Below are 22,850 nucleotides of genomic sequence, written 5' to 3' on the forward strand. Positions count from 1 at the left end.
GAAATGTCGAAAATAATGTGTGATCGTGTAAAATCCACAAGATAATAATAAGTATAAGTTTCTGTAAAATAATAGAAAACACGAAAGTATCTCAAATCACACAAAAGAGTTCTTTCTTTTGTTTATAATCGGTTAGTTTAGGTCTCCTTTGTCATATTTAAGAAACACAAAAAATGTCCAAGTATCTAAATATCCTAATCCTGTATAATCCGACTCTGAAGTTATAAGAAACGCTCGAAAGAGTCATAATTTACTAAAATACAAGAAAAGACAAAAAGTATCTAATCCTAGAAATTCCTAAAAGTACGAAGAAAAGCGTCTAAAATTACAAAAGTGCAAGTTTCTGAAAATTCCTAGAAATATAATTAAGTATCCAAATTTACGAAGAATCACGAAAAGTATCTAAATTTACGAAGATACCGAAAAAAGTCGTTTATACTCGGTTAGTTCAGATTTCCCTTGTTCTATAAAAAGCACGAGAAATCTAGAAATATCTAAGAATCCTAGGAAACACAAGAAATGTGAAAAACTATGCAAATATCCCATAATACAAGAAACTTCACAAAGTGTCTAATTTTAAATAAAGACGAAAAAGTATGTTTTAGTCGGTTAGGTTTGCTAGTCTTATAAATGCACAAAGAATCAAAAATAGTGTTTATCGTCGGTTAGTATAGATCTCGCGTGTTCTATAAGAAATCCAAATATCCTAGCTGACACGTAAAATGCAATAAAAGCACAAAGCATCTAAATTACTAAGAATCCGAGAAATCACGTAAAAGTACTAAATCACGAAGAAGCACAGAAAAGTGTTCTTTTGTTTACAGTTGGTTAGTTTAAATCTCTTCTAGTCTTTAAGAAACACAAGAAATGTCAAAGAGTATGTATGCAAATATCCTATAATATCCAAGAAATATCTAATTATCCCATAAAAGTACAAATATACTAAAGTATCTTAATCCTTCTAAAATCCAAAGAAAGTCTTGTCTTGTAAAGTTACTCTAGAAATTCAAAATATTCGAAGAATCACAGCAAATCCATCATGTCCCATAAGAGCACAAATGTAGTTACTCGAAAAAGTATCCTAAATCACGAAGAAGCACTGAAAATGTCTAAAATCACTCATCACAAGAAATGTCACAGTCCCTAAGAATCTTAATAAATCCGTAAGTTCCTCGAAACACAGAAAAGTATAGAAGTAGTCGGAAGCTGTGAAATCCCCAAGGAATTCAAAAAGTTCTCTCTTTTATTTTAGTTCCGGTTAGTTAAGATTTCTTTTGTTCTATAAGAAATCACACGAAATGTCGAAAAGTGTCCAATTCCAAAAATCCTTAAAAAATATAAAGAATCATAGAAAATGTCAAAAGTTACAAGTTTCTGTTAATTCCTAGAAATATAAGAAAGCGTCTAAATATCCTAGCAAATCCGAAAATCATCTCGATTACTAAGAATCACGAAAATGTACAAATAGTCGAAAAGTGTAAAATCCTCTACAAAAGACGAAAAGGATCTAAATTTACGAAGAATCGTAGAAATGCCAAAAGTACCGTAAAATCCCTAAAAGTCTCAAAAGTTACAAAATTATTAAAAGTACGAAGAATCATAGAAAATGTCTGAAGTGCTATAAAATTCCTAAATCTATAAGAAGTGTGAAGAATCTTAGGAAAGTGTTGTTTTAGTTAGTTAGTTCGGGTTTCCTTTGTCTCTTCAAAATTACAAAAAGTGGAAATCATAGAATATATCTAAAAAGTACCGTGAAAAGCACAGTTATCCGAAAAGTCGTTTATAATCGGTTAGTACAGATCTCTTTTGTTCTTTAAGAAATCACACGAAAAGTAGAAAAGTATCATAAATTACTAAAAGACGTACAAAGTGTCGAAAGTATAGTAATTTCCCAAGACACGACAAAAGTCTAAAAAGTTCAAGTTCCTATCAAAATCATACAAAATGCAAAAAGAGTCTAATTCTAGAAATCCTTAAAAAGTACAAAGTTCCCATGAATCCTACAAAATCCATATAAATTGCAGAAAGTTCAAATCTCTGTAAAATGTCCAAATCATAGTAAATTCCTAAAATCACAGAAAAGTATTCTTTTGTTACAAGTCCGGTTAGTTTCGTTTCTTTTAAAAATACGCGAAAATCGAAAAAAGTGTCTTATCCTAGCTAAATCGACAAAGTGTGAAAAATGTTACAATCTATGAAAAGTACAAGAAATGACAAAGTTACTATAAAATCCCTAAATGTGAGAAGTTACTACAATTATGAAGAATCATAAGAAATGTCGAAATACTGTAAAATCCCTATACTTCCAAATTTATAAAAAGTGTGAAGAATCCTAGAAAATCATCAAGTTACTCGAAAAGTGTTGTTAGTTATGTTTCCCTTCTTTTCCTCTAAAAGTTCCAAATTCGTCTCTTCTCCCTTCTTCTCAAGAATAGTCGATTAGTTAAGGTTTCCTATGTTCTTATAAAATCACGAGGAAATAAAATAAGCAAATCCTAGCTAACCTGAGAATTCCTTCAAATTGTACAAAAAGTGTGTTCCTGTAAATTCCTAGTCGTACCGTTTCAGTCAGTTAATTCAATTTCCTTTGAGAATCCTAGAAAATCATCGAGTTACGAAGAAATAATCTAATCCTAGCTAACCCGAGAAAATATCCTTTAATCCATCCATCCCTTAAATTGTACAAAAAGTATGTTTCTGTAAATTGTTTACTTCGAGTCAATTTTGTCTTTTCTAAGAAATATCATAAATTCCAGAAATCCCTTAAAATTTCAAAGAAATAAATTAAATAATCAAATCCTGTACGTATCTGTTAATTCCTAGAAAACACAGAAAATATTCAAAGTTACAAGTTACCATGAAATTCCCAAAAAGTGTTGTTTTAGTCGATTACTCATGTCTCGTTTCAAGTCATCACGAAGAGATACTGAAAAATAGCAGAGTTACTATAAATCCTAAAATTGCAAGAAATGGTCGCAATTTATCTTCATTTAGTCAGTTAATTCAATCTCCTTTGAGAATCATAGAAAAGTCGTGAAAAGTGTCTAAAAGGTAGTTTCCGTAAATTCCTAAGAAGTTTCAAAAAGTGCTGTTTTCCTCAAAAATCTTAAATAATGTTGAATCACTATAAATTCCTAAAATGCTAGAAATGGTCGAATTTATCTTCTTTTAAGTTTACTGTTTTAGTTGAGGTTAGTTCAGTTTTCTATGTTTTCATTAAATTATGCAAGTTCCTATAATTACTTTGTTTTAATCAGTTGATTCACACTCTTCAAGAATAGCTGTTATCTTCCAAAGTTGTATAATCGGTTAGTTAGGATATATTGTGTTTCTTTTTCAGAATCCTAGAAAATACGAAAAGTATCATGAAGTTCAAGTTCTTATCAATTCCCTCGAAGATTGTTGTTTTAGACGGTTAATTAGGACTTATTTTGTTTCTTATATGAATCCTAGAAAGTATCAAAAAAGTGCAAGTATCCGTATATTTCTTCGAAGTAGTGATTTAATCATGTAGTTCCTATTTCTCCAATAATCCTAGAAGTCACACAATTGCCCAAGTTTCTTGTTAATTCCTAAGAGCACTAAAAGTTACTGTTTTAGATAGTTAGTTCAGATCTCCTTGTTTTCTTTCTATTTCAATAAGTCCGAAATATCCGATTCAATCATCAATACTAGTACCTATTTCCACCATCTCACATCTTCCTTATATTCCAGTAATTTCACACTATCCTATATCAATCTAATCCCTTCATAATATCTTCTGTACGTTTCGATACTTCCCCCCTTTCCATCAAATCCAAAGAAATACACTGATATCCATCCTTCCTTTCTAATCAATACTTCTCTCTAGCTACTTCCAAATAGTACCTACATTTCTTATAATATCCATAGTTCGTTCATCTTTCCCTATGTTCTCATAAGTTAGATTAGTTATCCCCATCGCCTAATATCTCTCTCAAATTCAATACTAGTATCTCTATTCTCCTCATTCCCCACGCTGTAATATCTACAGTCTTTTTATAATATAGTCATCAGATCTATAATCCTGCTCGATAATCATCAATAAATCCTTCTAATCTAGTAAAATATCAATGTTCTCATAGTTCTCTTAATAATCCATCATCTAGCTATCAATACACACTCTTATCTCTCTCTCATTTATCTAATACTTCACCATCCTCTAGAAATCTCACAGTTCTTTTAATAATCCATCCGCTTCTCATCTCCCCCAATGCCCAAATCATCCGTCTCTCAGTAGTTCCCCATTCGTCAGGAATATAATCTCATGATAATATCCCATCAGTGTCTCTTCTCTACAGTTCTTATAAATTCCGTATCTAGTTCCCTCCTTCCTAAAATATCTCTCATAGCTATCCTTTCTATGCTCAGTAAATCATCTAGTCCCATCTAAATAGTCTTCTCTCAAAGTTACTCATAGTAGCTCTCCTATAAATCCTTCACAAATAGCTCTCTTACTATCAAAGTTCAGTTACTTCCTTCAATCATCTCCGTCTCCCATCCCTATAATAATAGTTCCTTCACTATCTCTCCCGCTCACATCTTCTAATATCTCTTAATCCATCCCTTTCCTAGTTCTCTTCACTCTCTCTAATCCCTACAAGCCCCCGCTTGCGAGTTCCCTTGGAAATATCTCCGAATCCTTCCCTATATCCTCCCACCACATCCCAGTTCTCTAGTAATATCAATACTTCCTTCCCTAATCCCCCATCAGTACACGTCCCTTCTTTCCAGTCTCTCCCCTTCACCCTTTCCAGCTCATCTCATCTCTTTCCGTTCCTTCCCTTATCCCCACAATAGCACTATAATCCCCTTCTCACCATCCCTTCTAATAATATCTACACACTCCTGTCCCTCATCCCTAGTCCCCCCGTCGCTTCTAAATCCCATCCTTTCTCAATCTCTAGTTAGCCTACTCCTATCCCTTGTCGTTCGTCCCCCATTGTATCAATACTCTCTTCCCACACAAATTATAGCAATACTTCTTTCCCCCAATGTTCTAGTACTCCTGTCCCTCATCGTTCGTCCCCGATTGTATCAATACTTTCTTCCCTCACTGTAATATCAATACTTCTTTCCCTAATGTTCAAGAATTCCTATCCTTCATCCCTTCCCCGTGAAAGTTCTAATACTCCTTTCCCACATCCCCCTTCTCCAGAGTTCACAAATTCCCATCCTTCATCCCTTTCCCTTCCCAATTCAAATACTCCTTTCCCTCATCCCTATAGTCCCCCTTTCCCCTCTCGCACCTTCTTAGCTCCCTTCCTAGTCCCCCAGTTCTCATCCCATTCCCCCATCCTTTCCTCGTTCCTTTTCCATCCCCTTCATAATCCCACCTTCCTTCCAAAAGCCTTCAATCCCCCTCCCTCTCTCTTATCCTCCCTTTTCCCAAGCTCTTCTTATCCTTCATCCCTTCTAAAATACTCACCTTCTAGCCTTCCTTCCCTTTCCTTCATCCCTCATATAAGCCCCCATTCCCCCTCCTTCTTAAAATCTATATCCTCTCTAGTCCCCCTTTTCTGCTTCAGCATCGTCGTCTTCTTCTTCTCCTATCCTGCCAATCCTCTCTGCTCCTTCATAATACTCACCTTATCTCTCATCCCTTTCTAGTCCCCCCTTTATCCTTCCTCTTAATCTCTTCCATCCCCTTTTAGTACACTCTTATCCTTCATCCTTATTCCGTGTACTCCCATCCCTCATCCCTTTTCTAAAATGTTCCCATACTCCTGCCCCTTATCCCTCTTCTATAATATCCAAATACTCCTCTCCCTCATCCCTTTTTATAATGTTCCCATACTCCTCTCCCTCATCCCTTTTTTTTAATGTTCCCGTACTCCTGTCCCTCATCCTTTTTTTATAATATCCAAATACTCCTGTCCCTTATCCCTCATCCCCCTTTATAAGTAAAACCCCCAATTTCCCTCCATAATGTCCCTTAATCCTTCCATCTCCTTCTATTCCCGTTTTCTAATATCCTCAGTTTCCCCTCTTATATCTCATCTTCCCCCAAAATGTCCCTTTTTTTTTTTAAATACTTTCCAAATCATCTAATCTCTTTCCCCGCAGTATCAGACAAATAAATAAAGTAATACATCATCTCAGCAATAAAGAAATACAAAAATTATCTCAATAGTTCTATCTAAATAATTACAAATTAATACTAACACCCGTGAAAATCTAAAAAATTCAAAATCACACAGGAAATGTCCCCCTAAATCTACTACACACTTTATGTCAAAAAATCTAAATCACTTGTTGGCCCTTTCCCAAAGAATAATCTCCCCTTTACTTCAAAATTCAAAGTTATTCAATTTCTCAAAAGACAGTCAAATCAGAAAAATACAAATTACTTTAGTTTCTCTGTCTTCCCTACATCCCCAAATTTCCACAGTGCACCCTGACCCTCAAAATCCAATTTAATAATCAATATATACCACCCTTTAATGTGTCACTTTTTTTTAAATATCTAAACTATCCTCTACTTATAAATAAATAAGAGTACATGTCTTTAGAAACATTTTACTCATCTCTCAATATAATGCAGACCATGTATCTCTTCTTCATTCATAGAAACACCAATAATATTCATCAATAAATACTAAATATACTAAATTTACAAACTACAAGCTCTAAATCAGTCATAATACTGCGGGGAATGTTTCCAAAAATATAGACAATACCTATAAAAAGTTACTACTTTTCCCTAAAGTAAGAAAAACAATGTAAACCCAATCCTCTCACGAATCCCAAAAGACCACTTTCCTATTCATCGGGTAACAGGTTTAGAAATAATCTCACACAAAATCCTTCAATTCTGCTTTTATTAGTTGCAGTCAGAAGAAACACCCTTCTTTTAGTTCTAAAAGCTTCTTAAAAAATAATAAATAATATACAGTTACCAAATATACCACCACTCTAATGTATCACCTCGACAAGTACTCTTTCGAGTCATCAAAAGTAATACAAAAAGAGTCACAAATTTAATAAATATAATATCCAGTTAGTAAATTACAAACAGAAATGTTATCAAAAATCAGTTAAATAATACATAAACCATAGAAAATTAGTTATTTCAATTTTAAATTTCATCTTTTATCAAAAATAACACTTTTCATAATCATAAAATCGAAAATACACTCATTTCCTATCTAGGAACGAAAAGTTTCTTTGCACTTTTACTAAATTCATATGTTTCTCTCAAAAATTCATTAAGAAACTAGTACCCTGCAATGTACTTTCAAATCTTTCCATTTATTTATCCCTTAACCCCTTTTACAATTCAAAAGAATCCACCATTTCTACTTACACGAGCCATGAGCAATGCTAAAGAACCACACAATATCACAAACTGTACTGCTCGAGTACCAATTACACATCTACTCGACTCTCAAATTTAGAGGAAAAAGTACAATTCACTTTTCGTTCCTCACAAAATACTCTTCTTCTCAAATCCCTCGACCTATCACTACTTCTTACTTTTATCACTTACCTACCATTGGATCCTTCCATTTCTCCCTTTTCCTTTCTCAGTTACTGTATGCATTTCATCTGTTTTCTCACAAAATTAATTAAGGAGCTTCAAACCTCCAATGCTTTCTTGAAGACATTGTCCCCTCGACTTATCTCCTGGCACCTATCACCAAATGCAAGTGTTCCGAGTACTTCATCCTTCGGAATCTGAAACAATGACAATTCATTGCACCTAGTTCAATGAGACACCACATAATACACATAATAATCTTCTGAATCCATCATTCCCAACACTCCTCAGTCATAATACCTACTTTCATAGCTCGGAATGTGCAAATTCTCAAACTATGCAAATCTAAAATACAAATAATCCTCAAATACTTCCAAAGGCACCTTTACTTGTTCCACAAATACCTTCATCCGCACACCCTGACAAAGTACGATGGGGTTATGTCCGAGGTGATGGAGCCATGGCTCGTATAACCTCAGTTCATCTTCGAAAATGTTATGTGGAATCCTTCGACCAATTCCAATTTACACCAGTGGGTTACTTCTTGTCCCCAGTTTTCAAAAATTACTTCCGAGACAATCGACACACGTAGTCAAAGCCCCAAGGAACGAATTGGAACAGTGTGCAATTATCACCCCACACAAGTTCTCGACAATGTCTTCAAAAGTATCAAAGTTCTGGTAAACTTCAACTTTCAAATGAGTGGACCGCGTTTTCCACAATTATTATCAATGTTTTAAACAATTACACTTCTTTTCTTAAAAAATTGCCTAAATTTTCAATCGAAATCTTCAAACTTAAAAATAGTAATAAATAAATTAATATAACCTCACTCTACTCTGTCATTCCAAATCGCATGATCGAATTGCGACTTACTTCTCATCTTCTATTTCTCTCGTGTAAATTACCACAGCTGACTGCTAATGCTAACCTAAAATTCGTCAATCGGAACCCGCCAAGAATTATACACGTACAGTAAATGTACAGTGTTGGGGAAATAACTTTGCTACTTTTCTACTACCTATTTTAATCGTGGTTAGTTCCGGTTAGCCTTTCTAATTTTCTAATTCTAAATAATAATTCCTCAATTTACAAACATTGCTCTTTCCCTTTCTCTTCTTTCCAAATAAAGTTCTCGATCGTCGGTTAAATTTGACAAAGTTATTTCCCTATACCCTGTACAATTCACATAGAACCTACGTCCTAACAGTCTATTTCACACAAGACTAAAGCACTAATAAATTTCTAAAATAATACAAGTTATATCTCACCCACACAGTACGTGAACTACACAAAGAATCTACTACTATAGGAAACACAGTATAAAATACTAATCAATCATAAAATGTAGTACAAATTTGGAAAAGTAAACGAGCAAACGAGCAATTCCCTACCTCTCTTTTTCTTAACTTTCCCACTTCTAATAAATCCTTTAGAACCGTAAAAGTACCTACTAGTAGTGCCAGTTTAGTGTTACCCCAATAATTTGCACACGTGGCCCACTTGTGTGCAAATTATGTGAGGCATCTTAAAAAGGCCCCTTCAGCTTACCCTCCTCTTCCCTCTTATTCTCTATTAATGTCACATTCACAAAAATTATCCTATATACATAATATCTTAATTTAAAAATCGTTCAAATTCATCTTCCTTTCAATGCTTTCTTAAGAAGACCTTATTCGCTATATCGTTTAAATTCATCTTATCACTTTGCCCACTATACTCAAAATAAACCAATCATATTTTCCACCTTTTTTCTTATCTCTTCTCTTCTCCAATGAATACTGCACCACAGTGCTCCAATCTCTACTTCTCACTTGACTTGTCCACTGCTGGAAATGCTTTTTCCTTCCAAGTCTTTTTCCTCATCTTTCAGAATAAATCTTATCTCCATTCACCAGTTCCGGCCCTTCCTAAGCCTCTTTCAAATTCTCCCCTTTGCTAAATCTCCCAAGTTCTTCTTCCTTAATTCCAGTTACATCCTTTCTAAGACCTCACAATTTCGGTGAATAAATTTCGTTCACCATTTTGTCCAAGGATCCCCAAGTATTGCTTAAAAACAGACTTTTTTCCAAATATCCTCCGGGAAAAATTCCTCAAATGGCTTTTCTACACCCTAAAGTTCCTCTACAATTTTAGGAACCTCCTAGTTGACACATATCTAATGACTACATACTAATACTAATAAAATATAATAATGTAACTTCCCTTATTCTATCCCTCCAAACGTGTTTCTCACAAGTTACCTAATACCCTTATAAATATCACTAATTTTAATATACTTATTACTTATTCATTTGTTCCTTCTAAAAGCTCTAATTACTTCCCTCTCAAATACATGTACTTTCTTACTCTTATCCTTAAAATTCACAAGAAATAATCTTTACTTTCTTATTAACTATAAATACATAAATGACCTACTGGCAAATTCTACTTTTCTAATATACATCCCTTCCCACTTTTCTTACATATGCTCAAGTTATCCTTCCATATAATAAATAATGTCCTATTCTTATGTTTAAATCCCTCCTCTTCTTTCGCACCCACCATTTACTTCTAATTCCTATCTTTTCCAATTTCTCTCAAGTTTTGCATTCTATGTGCATGTTTCTGTTACATTTTTCCACCTACATTCCCTCCCTCAAAAGAAAAATTGCCTAAAAAGTCCTTTCCTATGTCCCTACTTACTTAAACTTACTATGAATACCCCTAATATCTTAACAGAATTATTTCACCTAGCATATGCATCGACAATTTCAAATTTACAATTCTCTTTTAAATACATAATTCCTGTACCTTCACAAAAATCACCAGTACCTTTACACTATGCTTTCCTATCTGATATAAATATTCAAATCATCTAAACAATTACAAATCATGTACCTAGTTTTTCCTATAAAAAATAATACATCCAATTTACTTTCTATTCTAAAGTACTACATCTTTATCCCTAACACTTAAATAATAATCACAATGTAATTCACAATTCCTACAATATCTACTAATTTAAAAATAATATACTTTTCCTATGTTTATATAAATAAAATCTAATCCTCAATTATTTCTAATAATACTTATAATGGTGAACATTTCACCTTACATTTCCAAATACCAATCAAACACCCTACCTACTGTACTAACTTATAAAATCACCCTTTACAGTAATATGGTGCCCCAATTAAATACTCTACTTTCTCAAATTACAATTCCACAAGTCAATCCATTAGTTATGGTACAATTTTTCACACATTTCCTTTTAAATTTATCAAATATCCTTCTAATACATCAAAATAACTAGAAACTAGGAAATTCTTAATTCACTTTCAAAACTAAACCCACAAATTACTTATTAACTACCAGCAAATTCCTATTCTTCTTAACACAAAAAAGCAATCTCGTAATAATCCACTTACTTGCAATCCTCCAAATCTCACAATCTCCTTCCTTGTGAAAAAATACTTTGGCCCTTATCTTTTTCCCTTTCCTGGGCCCCAGTCAGCTTCTTCGATCATTTTCACTTTTGCTGTTCTCGTAATTTCCTACTTCTCTCTTGCCAAAGTTCCATGTATCCATCTAGTTAACTTCCTCTTTCCTTCCCTTATAAATCTTATCCTTTTTGCTAAGAGGAAATAAATAAAGCACTGTCCTTCGATAAAACTACAAAGTACTACCTTGCTATCTTTTTGCCCTTAACTTAAGTTCTTTTGAATCCGACTACTCCGGTGAAAAATCTATCTTTCCTATCCTTGAATGTGAGCAATAATCCAACTTTCGATACAAGTTTTTGGTAAAGTTCCTTGTCTATATCTCTGGCCCCTCCGTCATTGGTGATCTGTCGAGGAAATCCACTATGATCTTAATGGTTCCATCATTTTATGTCAAAACTGTGGGGCAACCCACCTTCTTTCTTCCTAATTTGTAGGTTAAATGTTCGATCCTTCCTGCTGGGTTTTCTGTTGAAGAACCTCACTACTAATCTGGTGCTCGTAAACCTAACCTAAAAGGTATTTCCTCCAGACCCTTTCTTTCTGTGTTCTGTTTTTCCGTGAGCCCCTCCGTTTGCTTCCTGTAAATGTTTGCTTTTAGGTCTTTAATTTACCTCTTTCTTTGTAATATTTCCCCATCCATGTTTCCATTTCGAATTCCACTGTTCCAGTAAATATTATCCAAAATTCCGGTATTTCTTTACTTTTTCTTACTCTGTAAATTTCTGGATCCCAATCTTCTCATCTTGAATCCCGTAGATCATCCATTCTTTTATTTTTTAATAAATTAACGTCCAAAATTTTCAATCTTTATTTACTTTTTCGGAATACTCGTGACGATCCGAGAGGTTATCCCGTTCTCGTCTTTTACCGTTTTAACTTCCTTTCCGAACCCTTAAAAGATGGAGCCACGCGAAAAACCCACCGCTTCCAAAGAAACGAGCGTATAGACATTCGCGATTTTCACGATTCCCTTCGTCTTCATCTACTCGGGATTCGAGACCAGTTAACGGCAACGACGCATGTCGCCGCCATCTTATCGGAAAGTGCCGGGAACTAAGGCATCTTTCATGCTGGCCCCATGAAAGATTCCCGCGTTCCCCCGCTTTCTAGGGGATGGCTCCGATGTGTTCTCGACGGTGTCGTTCTGCCGAATCCGAAAAACGAGGGTGAAGACCCCCAAAGAGGGGTCGGTCCAAAGTGGCCGACTCCTCGCCAGGTTACCTGGAGGCCAATCGCCTCCACGTAACTTTGCGTCGCGTCTGTCACTTTGCCGGGCCCTCTTTGGGCCCGGTGTCGTACAGTGTTGCCGGCTTGTGCAAGAAATCCTAAAATTTTAAGAAATTCTAACCCGGATCAAAATCCCCAGTTTCCTCTGCCAACAGTTCCCAATTCCCCCTTTTCTCTCAAAATAAAAAATCATTTTTCAAACCTTCCCCAAATTCACGGTGAAATAGCACATTCGATCATATCTCAATTAGACAAAACCACCCCAGAGGTGTTTCGGGCAGTAAATGTGTTTAAAAACCACTAATAAATCGATCATGTATCAATTATTACCGTTCCTTCATCGGTATCCTTTACTACACGTGTTTCTGTTTCGAAATTTTCATAATAATTGTCAAAAGATCTATTTAAATCGAGTAAATACAAATATTCATGACCCAATAGTAATAATTGATACATCTTCGGTTTATTAGGTGTTTTTTAACACGTTTACTGCCCGAAACACCTCGAGGATGGTTTTTCCTATTTAAAATATGATGATAAATAATTTCCCTGAGCAATTAATTTGTTAAATGTGCTATTTAACCGTGAAATTCAAAGATCAAATGAAAATTAAATCGTTCATTTTCGTTTTGGGAGAAAAGGGAGGAACTGGCAACGTCGCAAAAAAACCGCGAATCCTCATCTAGGTTAGAATTCCTTCAATTTTAGAACTTGCAATAATAAAAACACATCCATGCAATACTAAGCTAAATACTGTGGCCCACTTTTTTGTAACAAAACTTTAAGCGTACTTAGGTAATTTTAATTTAAGAAGGTTATAAATAAAAATAACCTCATTGTTCTAAAATTTTCCACACCCGAAATCTTCAAAACAAAACGTTTACGAGCCTATGTTGGTTTGAAATGTTCTTCCCAGTAATTATTCTATGTACTCTTAAAGTCCTGCTACAAAAAAGCAAAAGAACAAATCCAGATAAAAGCTGTATCATAAATCACAAAAACCTTAAGCAATCTTACCTGCAAAAATTATAACTGCATGCAAGCAAATTCGAGTGAAAGCTTCGATAAATATCAAACTTTAAAAACAATTCACTTTATTCTTATTCCACAAATAATAAAGGCCCTTTGGAATAATTAACATCTTAATAAACAATTTTTCTTTGATACCTTTAATAAGGAAACATCTTTTTCCCAAAACATTTAGTAACGAAGCTTCTTTACTGTTTAGACATCATTTTTCCCAAAAACCTTTCTTAACGAAACTTCTTTACTGTTTAAACATTAATTTTCCTAAAACATTTAGTAACGAAGCTTCTTTACGGTTTAAATATCATTTCTCCCCAAAACTTTTAATAAAAAGACAAAAAATTCTTTAAAAAATTAGGTATCACTTCACCTATTTAAAATCTTAGTGGTTGTTCCCACCCCTGCTAAAAAGTACTTGCAATTTAATACAAAATCCCAAAACAAACTCCCCCTTGAAAATAAAATCCACTTATTTTTGTATATTTACACTTTTCCTATAACCCCAGAAATATCAGAGGTGGTTCGTTTTCAAATTAACACCCTGTTAGAATACTCTTTCCAATTCTTTTCAATATTATTTTCTTCAACTGCTTAACCCTCAAATCTGACACAATAAAAATTTTAAATTCCTACCTTTTCTGTTGCCTTCGGGAATACTTTCTTTACTGGACACCTTGCACTTTCCCAGATCACACCATCTTTATCGCTGCATTCGAGGTAGACACACACACACACAATTTCACATCCTTTGGCTGCAGTTCTTGTCCTGGAAGGAAAAGAGAGGCTACTGTAGCACTTAAGTTTCCACGAAGAATTTAATATTCAATATCCTTAAACATGAGAACTTTGAAATCTTTACATTTCATCGTGGCAAATCCCACTACATGACCCCAGAATATAAGACTCAAAACAATTAGATCTTTATCAAAAAGCTGCTTTACTTGTTAGACAAATTCCTTCATCCACAGCTCGAATAACCTTAGTTTGTCTTCGAGAATGTAGTCATTCCTTTCGTAAGTTCCAGTACCGAGCATATTTACCCACCTCGGCCCCCACGCCTGACGCCCCTGGGTGGGTTCCTTCTTGTTCCCAGTTTTATAAAATAACACTTTTACACCGTAAGCACACCTAATCAAAGTCTCAAAGGACGAATTTGAGCAGTGTGCAGTTATCACCCCACCGGTTCTCCGCGATGTCTTCGAAAGTATCGGAGTTCTGGTAAATTTGTACGTTCAAGTGAATGGACGACATTTTCTACAATTATTGTTCATTTGTCGAACGATTAGACTAATTTTGTTAAAAATTAGTCATACGCCTTAACGTCTTCGAAATACAAAGTAAATATGGCGACGTAACCTCTCTCCGCTCTGTCAAAAAGTTCTTTTTGACAGAAAATGGTCGAGCTACGCGATGCGTTCCTCGCGACCTACTTTTCGTCTTCCGTTTCTCTCGTGCAAACTTCGAACGTCAATTTTCGGTGCAGATGTCGGTTCTGATGGTTCCCTCGGTACGATAACTTCCGAAAATGCGCGGTAATCACCCCGTCCTCTTTCTTTTCGTTACTTCCTCGTCTCGTTACTTATAATGACCAACGATGACACCCACTTATCCTAAATGTACGGAGTGTTAGGGAAATAACTTTCCTACTTTAATTTCTCTTATTCTAAAGAAGCATCCAAATGAAACAAACTAAAAGACACATTGCCAATTCTTTAAATGTGTCTCTCTTTTTCCAAAGAAATCAAAATAGTTACGTTTACGAATCTTCTTCCTCTTTCCTATTCCGAAGTTATTTCCCCGACACGATGTATAATTAAAATAAAATGACAAATAATGATCTCTCTAACGAAAGACCAAAGCACTCGTGAAAAAATTCTTCCATTTAAAAATAATGTGTAAAACGCACAAATATAAAATACTTTTCCGTGTTTCTTCAAAAGCAAATATATAGAAAAAGCATAGAAACACAAACTAGCAAATTCGCCACCTGTTTTTGTCTCTACCGTCCCAACTTTCCCAGTTCTAATAAATCCTTTAGAACCGTGAAAGTACCTGCTAGTGCCAGTTTAATTTTACCCCAATAATTTGCACACTTGGCCCACTTGTGTGCAAATTATGTGGAGCATCCTATTATCTCTTTTACCTTAGTTTACAATTACAAAAATTAAAAACTAATAAATATCCTACTTATGCCTAAATACTATTCTAATTTAGAAATAATTAAGACAATTTCTTTAAAAATCCTTAAAATCTCTAATGTTCTATAATCCATCTTCCTTTTAATGTCTTCTTAAGAAGACCTCTTTCCCCTTATCGTTCAAATTCATCCTATCACTTTCCCCACTCTCCTCGAAATAAACCAATCTTGTTAGTTGTCTTTTCTCTCCTGTCTTATACAATGACTACTGCACCTTCGTACTCCAATCTCTACTTCTCGCTTCACTTGCATAAGTCTTTTCCACTTCTCTTCTTTCAGAAAAAATCTTATCTCCACTGACCAGTTCCCTTCCTTCCTGAACTTCTTACAAATTTTTAAAAGCACCGAATCCCTAAATCTTCTAAATTAATCATCCCTAGTTCCAGTTAGACCCCTTCTAGGACCCCACAATCTCGGTTTTTTCCCATAGTTAATTTTCCTGACTCCACAATTTCAATCAATAAATCCTGTTCACCATTTTGTCCAAGAATCCCCAAGTTATCCTGAAAAAACAGTGTTTTTCCAAAGATCTTCCAGGAAAAATTGCCCAAATAGCTTTTCTAGCTCCTGCAAAAGCTCTTCTGGAATTTTAAGAAGCTCCTAGTTCACAATCACTACTTACTAATACTAATAAAATATAATAAAGTAATAACTTCCCTTATTCTATCATTCCAAATAGGTTTTCCATAAATTATCTCTAATTTTAATGTACGTGTTCATTTGTTCCTTCTAAAAGCTCCTCTTATTTACCTCTCAAATATACATAAGTTCTTCCTCACCTTTACTGTTAAAATTCAAAAGTAACAATCTTTACTTTCTTATGAACTATAAATACATAAATGACCTACTGGCAAATTCTACTTTTCTAATATACATTCTTTCTCATTCATTCCCATTTTTCTTACAAATGCTCGTATTATCCTTCCATATAATAAATAAAGTCCTATTCTTATGTTTAAATCCCTACTCTTCTTTCGCATCCACCCTACACACCTAATTGCTATCCTATCCAGTTTCTTTGAAGTTTTACGTTCTGTATGCATGTTTCTCGTACATTTTTCCACTCCCTCAAAAGAAAAATACCCTAAGAAATCCAGTACTATATCCCTACCTTTACTTACTATGAATACCTAATATTTTAATACAATTACTTCACTTAGCATATACATCTACAATTTCAAATTTACAATTCGAGTTTATACACATAATTTCTATATGCTCACAAAAATTATTAGTACCTTACCACTATCTTTCCTATCTTATATAAATATTCAAATCATCTAAAAAATTAAATATCAACACTTACAAAAATGTACCTAGTTTTTTCCTATAAAAAATAATATATCCAGTTTACTTTCTATCCTTAACACTTAAATAATAATCATAATGTAATTCACAATTCCTACAATATTTACTAATTCAAAAATAATATACTTTCACTATGTGTATACAAATAAATTCTAATTTTCAATTTATAATAACACCTGTTATCTCACCTTTTAAACAAATTATATCAAATAATACTTATAATGGTGAATTTTCCAAATATCCATGAAGCACCCTACCTCCTGTACTGACATACAAATTCAAAATAAAATTACCCTTTACGGTAGTACGGTGCTCTAATTAAACACTCTATTTTTCCAAATATTCAATTCCAAAATAATCCATAAGTTGTGGGACAATTTTTCACACAATTCCTTTTAAATTAATCAAATTTCCTTCTGATGCATCAAAATAACTAAGAAATTCCTATTCCTCTTAAGACAAAAAGCATTCTCCTAATAATCCACTTACTTGCAATCCTCCAAATCTCGATATCTCCTTCCTGCTGAAAAAATACTTTGGCTGCCTTTCTTTTTCTCCTTACTCGATCATTTTCACTTTTGCTGTTCTTGTAATTTCTTATTTTTGTCTTTCAAATTTCCATGTATCCAAGTAACGACTCTCTTTCCTTCCCTTATAAATCATATCCTTTTCGCTAAGAAGAAATAAATAAAGCACTATTCTTCGATAAAGCTACAAAGTACTACCTTGGTATCTTTTTGCTCTTAACCTAGATTCTTTTCGGTCCTCCACTCAAAAATGTTTCTTTCCTATCCATGAATATGGGCAATAATCCAAGTTTCCCTACGAATTTTGGATAAAGTTAATTGTGTCTACCTCTGGACCCTTGGTCATTGTTGATCTGTCGAGGAAATCCACTATAATCTTAATGGTGTATCTTATTTTTATCAAATCTGTGGAGCAACCCACCTTCTTTCTTCCTAGTATCTAGGTTAAACTTTCGGTCCATCCTCTTAGGTTTTCCTTTGAGGACCCTCACTACTAATCTCCTGCTCGTAAACCTAACCAAAAAGGTACTTGTTCCAGACCATTTCTTTCTGTGTTCTGTTTTTTAATAACTCCCTCTGTTTGCTTTCTGGAAATGTATGCTTTTAGGTCCTTAATTTACCTTTTTGTTGTAATATTTTCCCATCCACGGTACCATTTCCAATTCCGTTGTTAGAGTAAATATTATCCAAAAATCCAGTATTTCTTTACTTTTTCTCACTCTGGAAATTTCTGGATCCCAATCTTCTGATCTTGAATCCCGCAGATAATCAATTTTCTTATTATTTAATAATTAACGTCCAAAATTTTACATCTTTATTTACTTTTTCGGAATACTCGTGACGATCTGAGAGGTTATCCCATTCTCGTCTTTTACCGTTTTAACTACCTTTCCGAACCCTTAAAAGATGGCGCCACGCGAAAAACCCACCGCTTCCAAAGAAACAAGCGTATAGACATTCGCGATTTTCACGACCCCCTTCGTCTTCTTCTACTCGGGATTCGAGACCAGTTAACGGCAGCGGCGCATGTCGCCGCCATCTTTTCGGAGAGCGCCGGGAACAAAGGCCTTATTCATGCTGGCCCCATGAATAATTCCCGCGTTCCCCCGTTCTCTAAGGGGATGACTCCGATATGTCGACGTTGTCGTTCTGCCGAATCCGAAAAACGAGGTTGAAGACCCCCAAAGAGGGGTCGGCCAAACTGGCCGACTCCTCGCCAGGTTACCTGGAGGCCAATCGCCTCCACGTAACTTTGCGTCGCGTCCGTCACTTTGTCCGGGCCCTCTTTGGGCCCGGTGTCGTACAGTGTTGCCGGCTTGTGCAAGAAATCCTAAAAATTTAAGAAATTCTAACCCGGATCAAAATCCCCAGTTTCCCCTGCAAAAATGTCCCAATTCCCCCTTTTCTCTCAAAATCATTTTCACACCTTCCCCAAACCGGGAATTCACTCATCATCATATCTCAATTAGACAAAATCACCCCCGAGTTGTTTCGGGCAGTCATGTCAATGTGTTAAAAAACCACTAATAAATCAATCATGTATCAATTATTACCATTCCTTCCTCGGTATCCTTTACTACACGTGTTTTTGTTTCCAAATTTTCATAATAATTATTAAAACAACCATTTAAATCGAATAAATGCAAATACTCATGACCTAATAGTAATAATTGATACATCTTCGGTTTCTTAGGTGTTTTTTAATACGTTTACTGCCCGAAACACCTCGGGGATGGTTTTTCCTATTTAAAATAGGATGATAATTAATTTCCCTGAGCAATCAATTTGTTAAATGTGTTATTTAACCGTCAAATTCAAAGATAAAATGAAAATTAAATAATCCATTTTCGTTTTCGGAGAAAAGGGAGGAACTGGCAACGTTGCAAAAAAAACCGCGAATCTTCATCTAGGTTAGAATTCCTTCAATTTTAGAACTTGCAATAATAAAACACACCATGAAATACTAAATACACTGGCCCACCTTTTTGTAACAAAACGTTAATAGTACATAGGTCATTTTAATTTAAGAACGTTATGAAAATAACCTCATTGTTCTAAAATTTTCCACACCTGATATCTTCAAAACAAAACGTTTAGGAGCCTATGTTGGTTTGAAATGTTCTTCCAAGTAATTATTCTATGTACTCTTAAAGTCTTACTACAAAAAAGCAAAAGAACAAATCGAGGTAAAAGCTGTTTCATAAATCACAAAAACCTTAAGCAAACTTACCTGCAAAAATTATAACTGCATGCAAGCAAATTCAAGTAAAAGCTTCGATAAATATCAAACTTTAAAAACAATTCACTTTATTCTTATTCCACAAATAATAAAGGCCCTTTGGAATAATTAACCTCTTAATAAACAATTTTTCTTTGATACCTTTAATAAGGAAACATCCTTTTTCCCAAAACATTTAGTAACGAAGATTCTTTGAGGTTTAAACATCATTTTTCCCAAAAACCTTTCTTAACGAAACTTCTTTATGGCTTAAACTTCAATTTTCCCAAAACCTTTCCAGAAAACCAAAAAAATTAAAAAAAAACCTTTCAAATAAGGTATCACTCAATCTTGCTACCTATTTACAATTTCCAATTTTATTCTTACTGGTTCTTTCCCTTCGTACTAGAAAGTACTTGCAATTTAATAAAAAAACACCAAAAGAATGTCCCCCTTGAAAATAAAATCCCCTTATTTTTGTATATTTACACTTTTTCTATAATCCCAGAAATATCAAATGTGATTCGTTCTCAAATTAACTCACTGTTGTAATACTATTTCGATTCGTTTTCAATATAAATTGTTTCTTTGATAACAATTATATTCTTCCTTTGCATAGTAACACTCCCTCAAATCTAGCAGCATAAAAATTTTAAATTCCTACCTTTTTCTGTCGCCGTCAGCTATACTTCCACCAGCAAACAGCTTCCACTTTCGGAGATGGCACGATCATTTCACTGCATTTAGGACGAACACAGACACACACACACACACACTATTTCACATCCTTTGGCTGCAGTTCTTGTCCTGGAAAGAAAAGAGAGGCAGCTATAGTACATAGGTTTCCACGAAGAATATAATATTCAATACCATTACTTAAACACCAGAACGTTGGAATCTTTGCAACTCACATTAAATAACCCCAGAGTACAAGTACCGATTAACTCAAAACAATCACATCTTTATCAAAAAGTTGCTTTACATTTTAGACAAATTACCACACGGTTATGTTCAACATAATATAACCACAGCTCTTATAACCTTAGTTTACCTTCGAGAAGTCAATCGATCGTTTAATAAGTTGGTGCACTAAGCATATCTACCCACCTTGGCCCCCGCACATCACACCTCTGGGTTGCTTCTTGTTCCCAGTTTTATAAAATAACACTTTTACACCGTAAGTACACGTAATCAAAGTCTCAAAGCACGAATTTGGGCAGTGACCAATTATCACCACAGAAATTTCGACACTGTCTTCAAAAGTATCAAAGTTCTGGTAAACTTGTACGTTCAAGTGAATGGACGACATTTTCGACAATTATTGTTCATTCTTTAAACAATTCGACCTCTTTTCTTAAAAAATTGCTTAAATGTTTAATCGAAATCTTCAAAGTTAAAAGTAGTAATAAATAAAGCAATATAACCTCACTCTGCCCTGTCGTTCAAATTCGTACGATCCCGCTGCGACCTACTTTTCATCTTCTATTTCTCTCGTGTAAAATTCCACAGCTGACTACTAATGATTCAACTTCGAATGGCCATTTTAAATGACTCAGTTTAATAGTTCCCTTCTTTACGACGACGTCCAAAAATTAAATCTCCTCAAATATCACGGTAATTTCCCCATTTGCTTTACTTTCTCATTAAATACGAAAGCAACGTTACGTTTCTAGCTTCGTCAATCCCAACTCGCCGCCGAGGATTACACGCACCCGCCGTAAATATAATATACAGTGTTAGGGAAATAACTTTGCTACCTTCGTACTTCCCATTCTAATCCTGGTTAGTTCGGGTTAGCCATTCTAATTTTCTAATTCTAAATAAAAATTCGTCAATTTACAAACGTTTCTCTTTCCTGTTCAAAAGAACTCTTCGTTCCAAATAATGTTCTCGATCTTCGATTAAATTTCACAAAGTTATTTCCCTATACCCTGTATAATTAAAATAGAACATACGTCCTACTTTTCTATCTCACAAAAGGCTAAAACACTAATAAAATTCTGAAATAATACAAATTATATCTCACCAGCACAGTGTGTAGACTACATAAAGAATCTACTACTGTAGGAAACAAAGTATAAAATATTAATCAATCATAAAATGTAGTAAAAACACGAAAAAGCAGACTAGCAAATTCCCAGTTCTAATAAATCCTTTAGAACCGTGATAGTACCTGTTGGTGCCAGTTTAATGTTATCCCAATAATTTGCACACTTGGCCCACTTCTGTGTAAATTATGTGGAGCATCCTATTATCTTAAAAAGGCTACGTCAGCCTACCCTCCTCTGTCCCTCTTATTATCTCTTTTGCGTTAGTTTACAATTACAAAAGTTAAAAACTAATAAATATCCTACTTATACGTAAACAACACTATAAAAAATTATCATACATAATGTTAATTTAGAAAGAATTAAAATAATTTCTTTCAAAATCTTTCAAATCTATGACGTTCTATAATCCATCTTCCTTTTAATATTTTCTTAAGAAGACCTCATTTGCCATATCGTCCAAATTCATCCCTTTATTTTACACACAATTCCACTTGTTCAAACCCTCCTCAAAATAAACCAATCTTGTTTTCCACCTTCTCTCTTTTATCTTCTCCAATGAATACTGTACCCCCGTGCAATCTCTACTTCTCACTTGACTTGTCCAATGCTTTTTCTTCCAAGTCTTTTTTCGGCCCTTCCTGAGCTGCTTAGAAATTTCCAAAAACACCAAATCGCTAAACCTTCCAAATTCGTCGTCCCTAATTCCACTTAGACCTCACAATTTCGGTTTTTTCCTGTAATTACTTTTCCTAACTTCACGGTTCCAGTGAATATATCTCGTTCACCATTTTGTCCCAGAATCCCCAAGTTATCCTTAAAAACCAGTGTTTTTTCAAAGATCTTCCGAGAAAAATCGCCCCAATGGCTTTTCTAAGCCCTAAAGTTCCTCTACAATTTTAGGAAGCTCCTAGTTGACAATGACTACATACTAACACTAATAAAATATAATTAAAAAAATAATATAACTTCCCTTATTCTATCGTTCTAAACAAGTTTTCCATAAGTTACCTAATACCTTTATTAATATCGTTAATTTTAATATGCATGCTCATTTGTTCCTTCTGAAATAAATGTTCTTTCTTAGTCTTATTCTCGAAATCCAGGAGGAATAATCTTTGCTGTTAACAAATAATCTACTAACAAATTTCTCCATTCTTTTATGCAGCTATTTGCATTCCCTCCCATTCTTCTTACATGTCTTTATATTATCCTTCCATATAATAAATAAAGTCCTATTCTTCTGTTTAAATCTCTCATCTTCTTTCGCATCCACCGTTTACTCCTAATTGCTATCCTACCCAGTTTCTTTAAAG

The 22,850-nt window shown here is 34.4% G+C and overlaps 1 long non-coding RNA gene across 1 annotated transcript; it reads right to left on the minus strand.

Annotated features, from left to right (window-relative positions):
• Positions 1 to 17,352: 17,352 nt before the first annotated feature.
• LOC136419931 (uncharacterized) lies at positions 17,353 to 20,109 on the minus strand. The gene is made up of 3 exons (XR_010753137.1): positions 17,690 to 20,109; positions 17,467 to 17,637; positions 17,353 to 17,414 (listed from the first exon to the last, which is right to left on the minus strand). It is a non-coding gene; the product is annotated as an uncharacterized lncRNA (long non-coding RNA).
• Positions 20,110 to 22,850: the final 2,741 nt, after the last annotated feature.

Source organism: Euwallacea similis, chromosome 3 (genome assembly GCF_039881205.1).
Source record: "Euwallacea similis isolate ESF13 chromosome 3, ESF131.1, whole genome shotgun sequence".
Lineage (NCBI taxonomy): Eukaryota > Metazoa > Arthropoda > Insecta > Coleoptera > Curculionidae > Euwallacea > Euwallacea similis.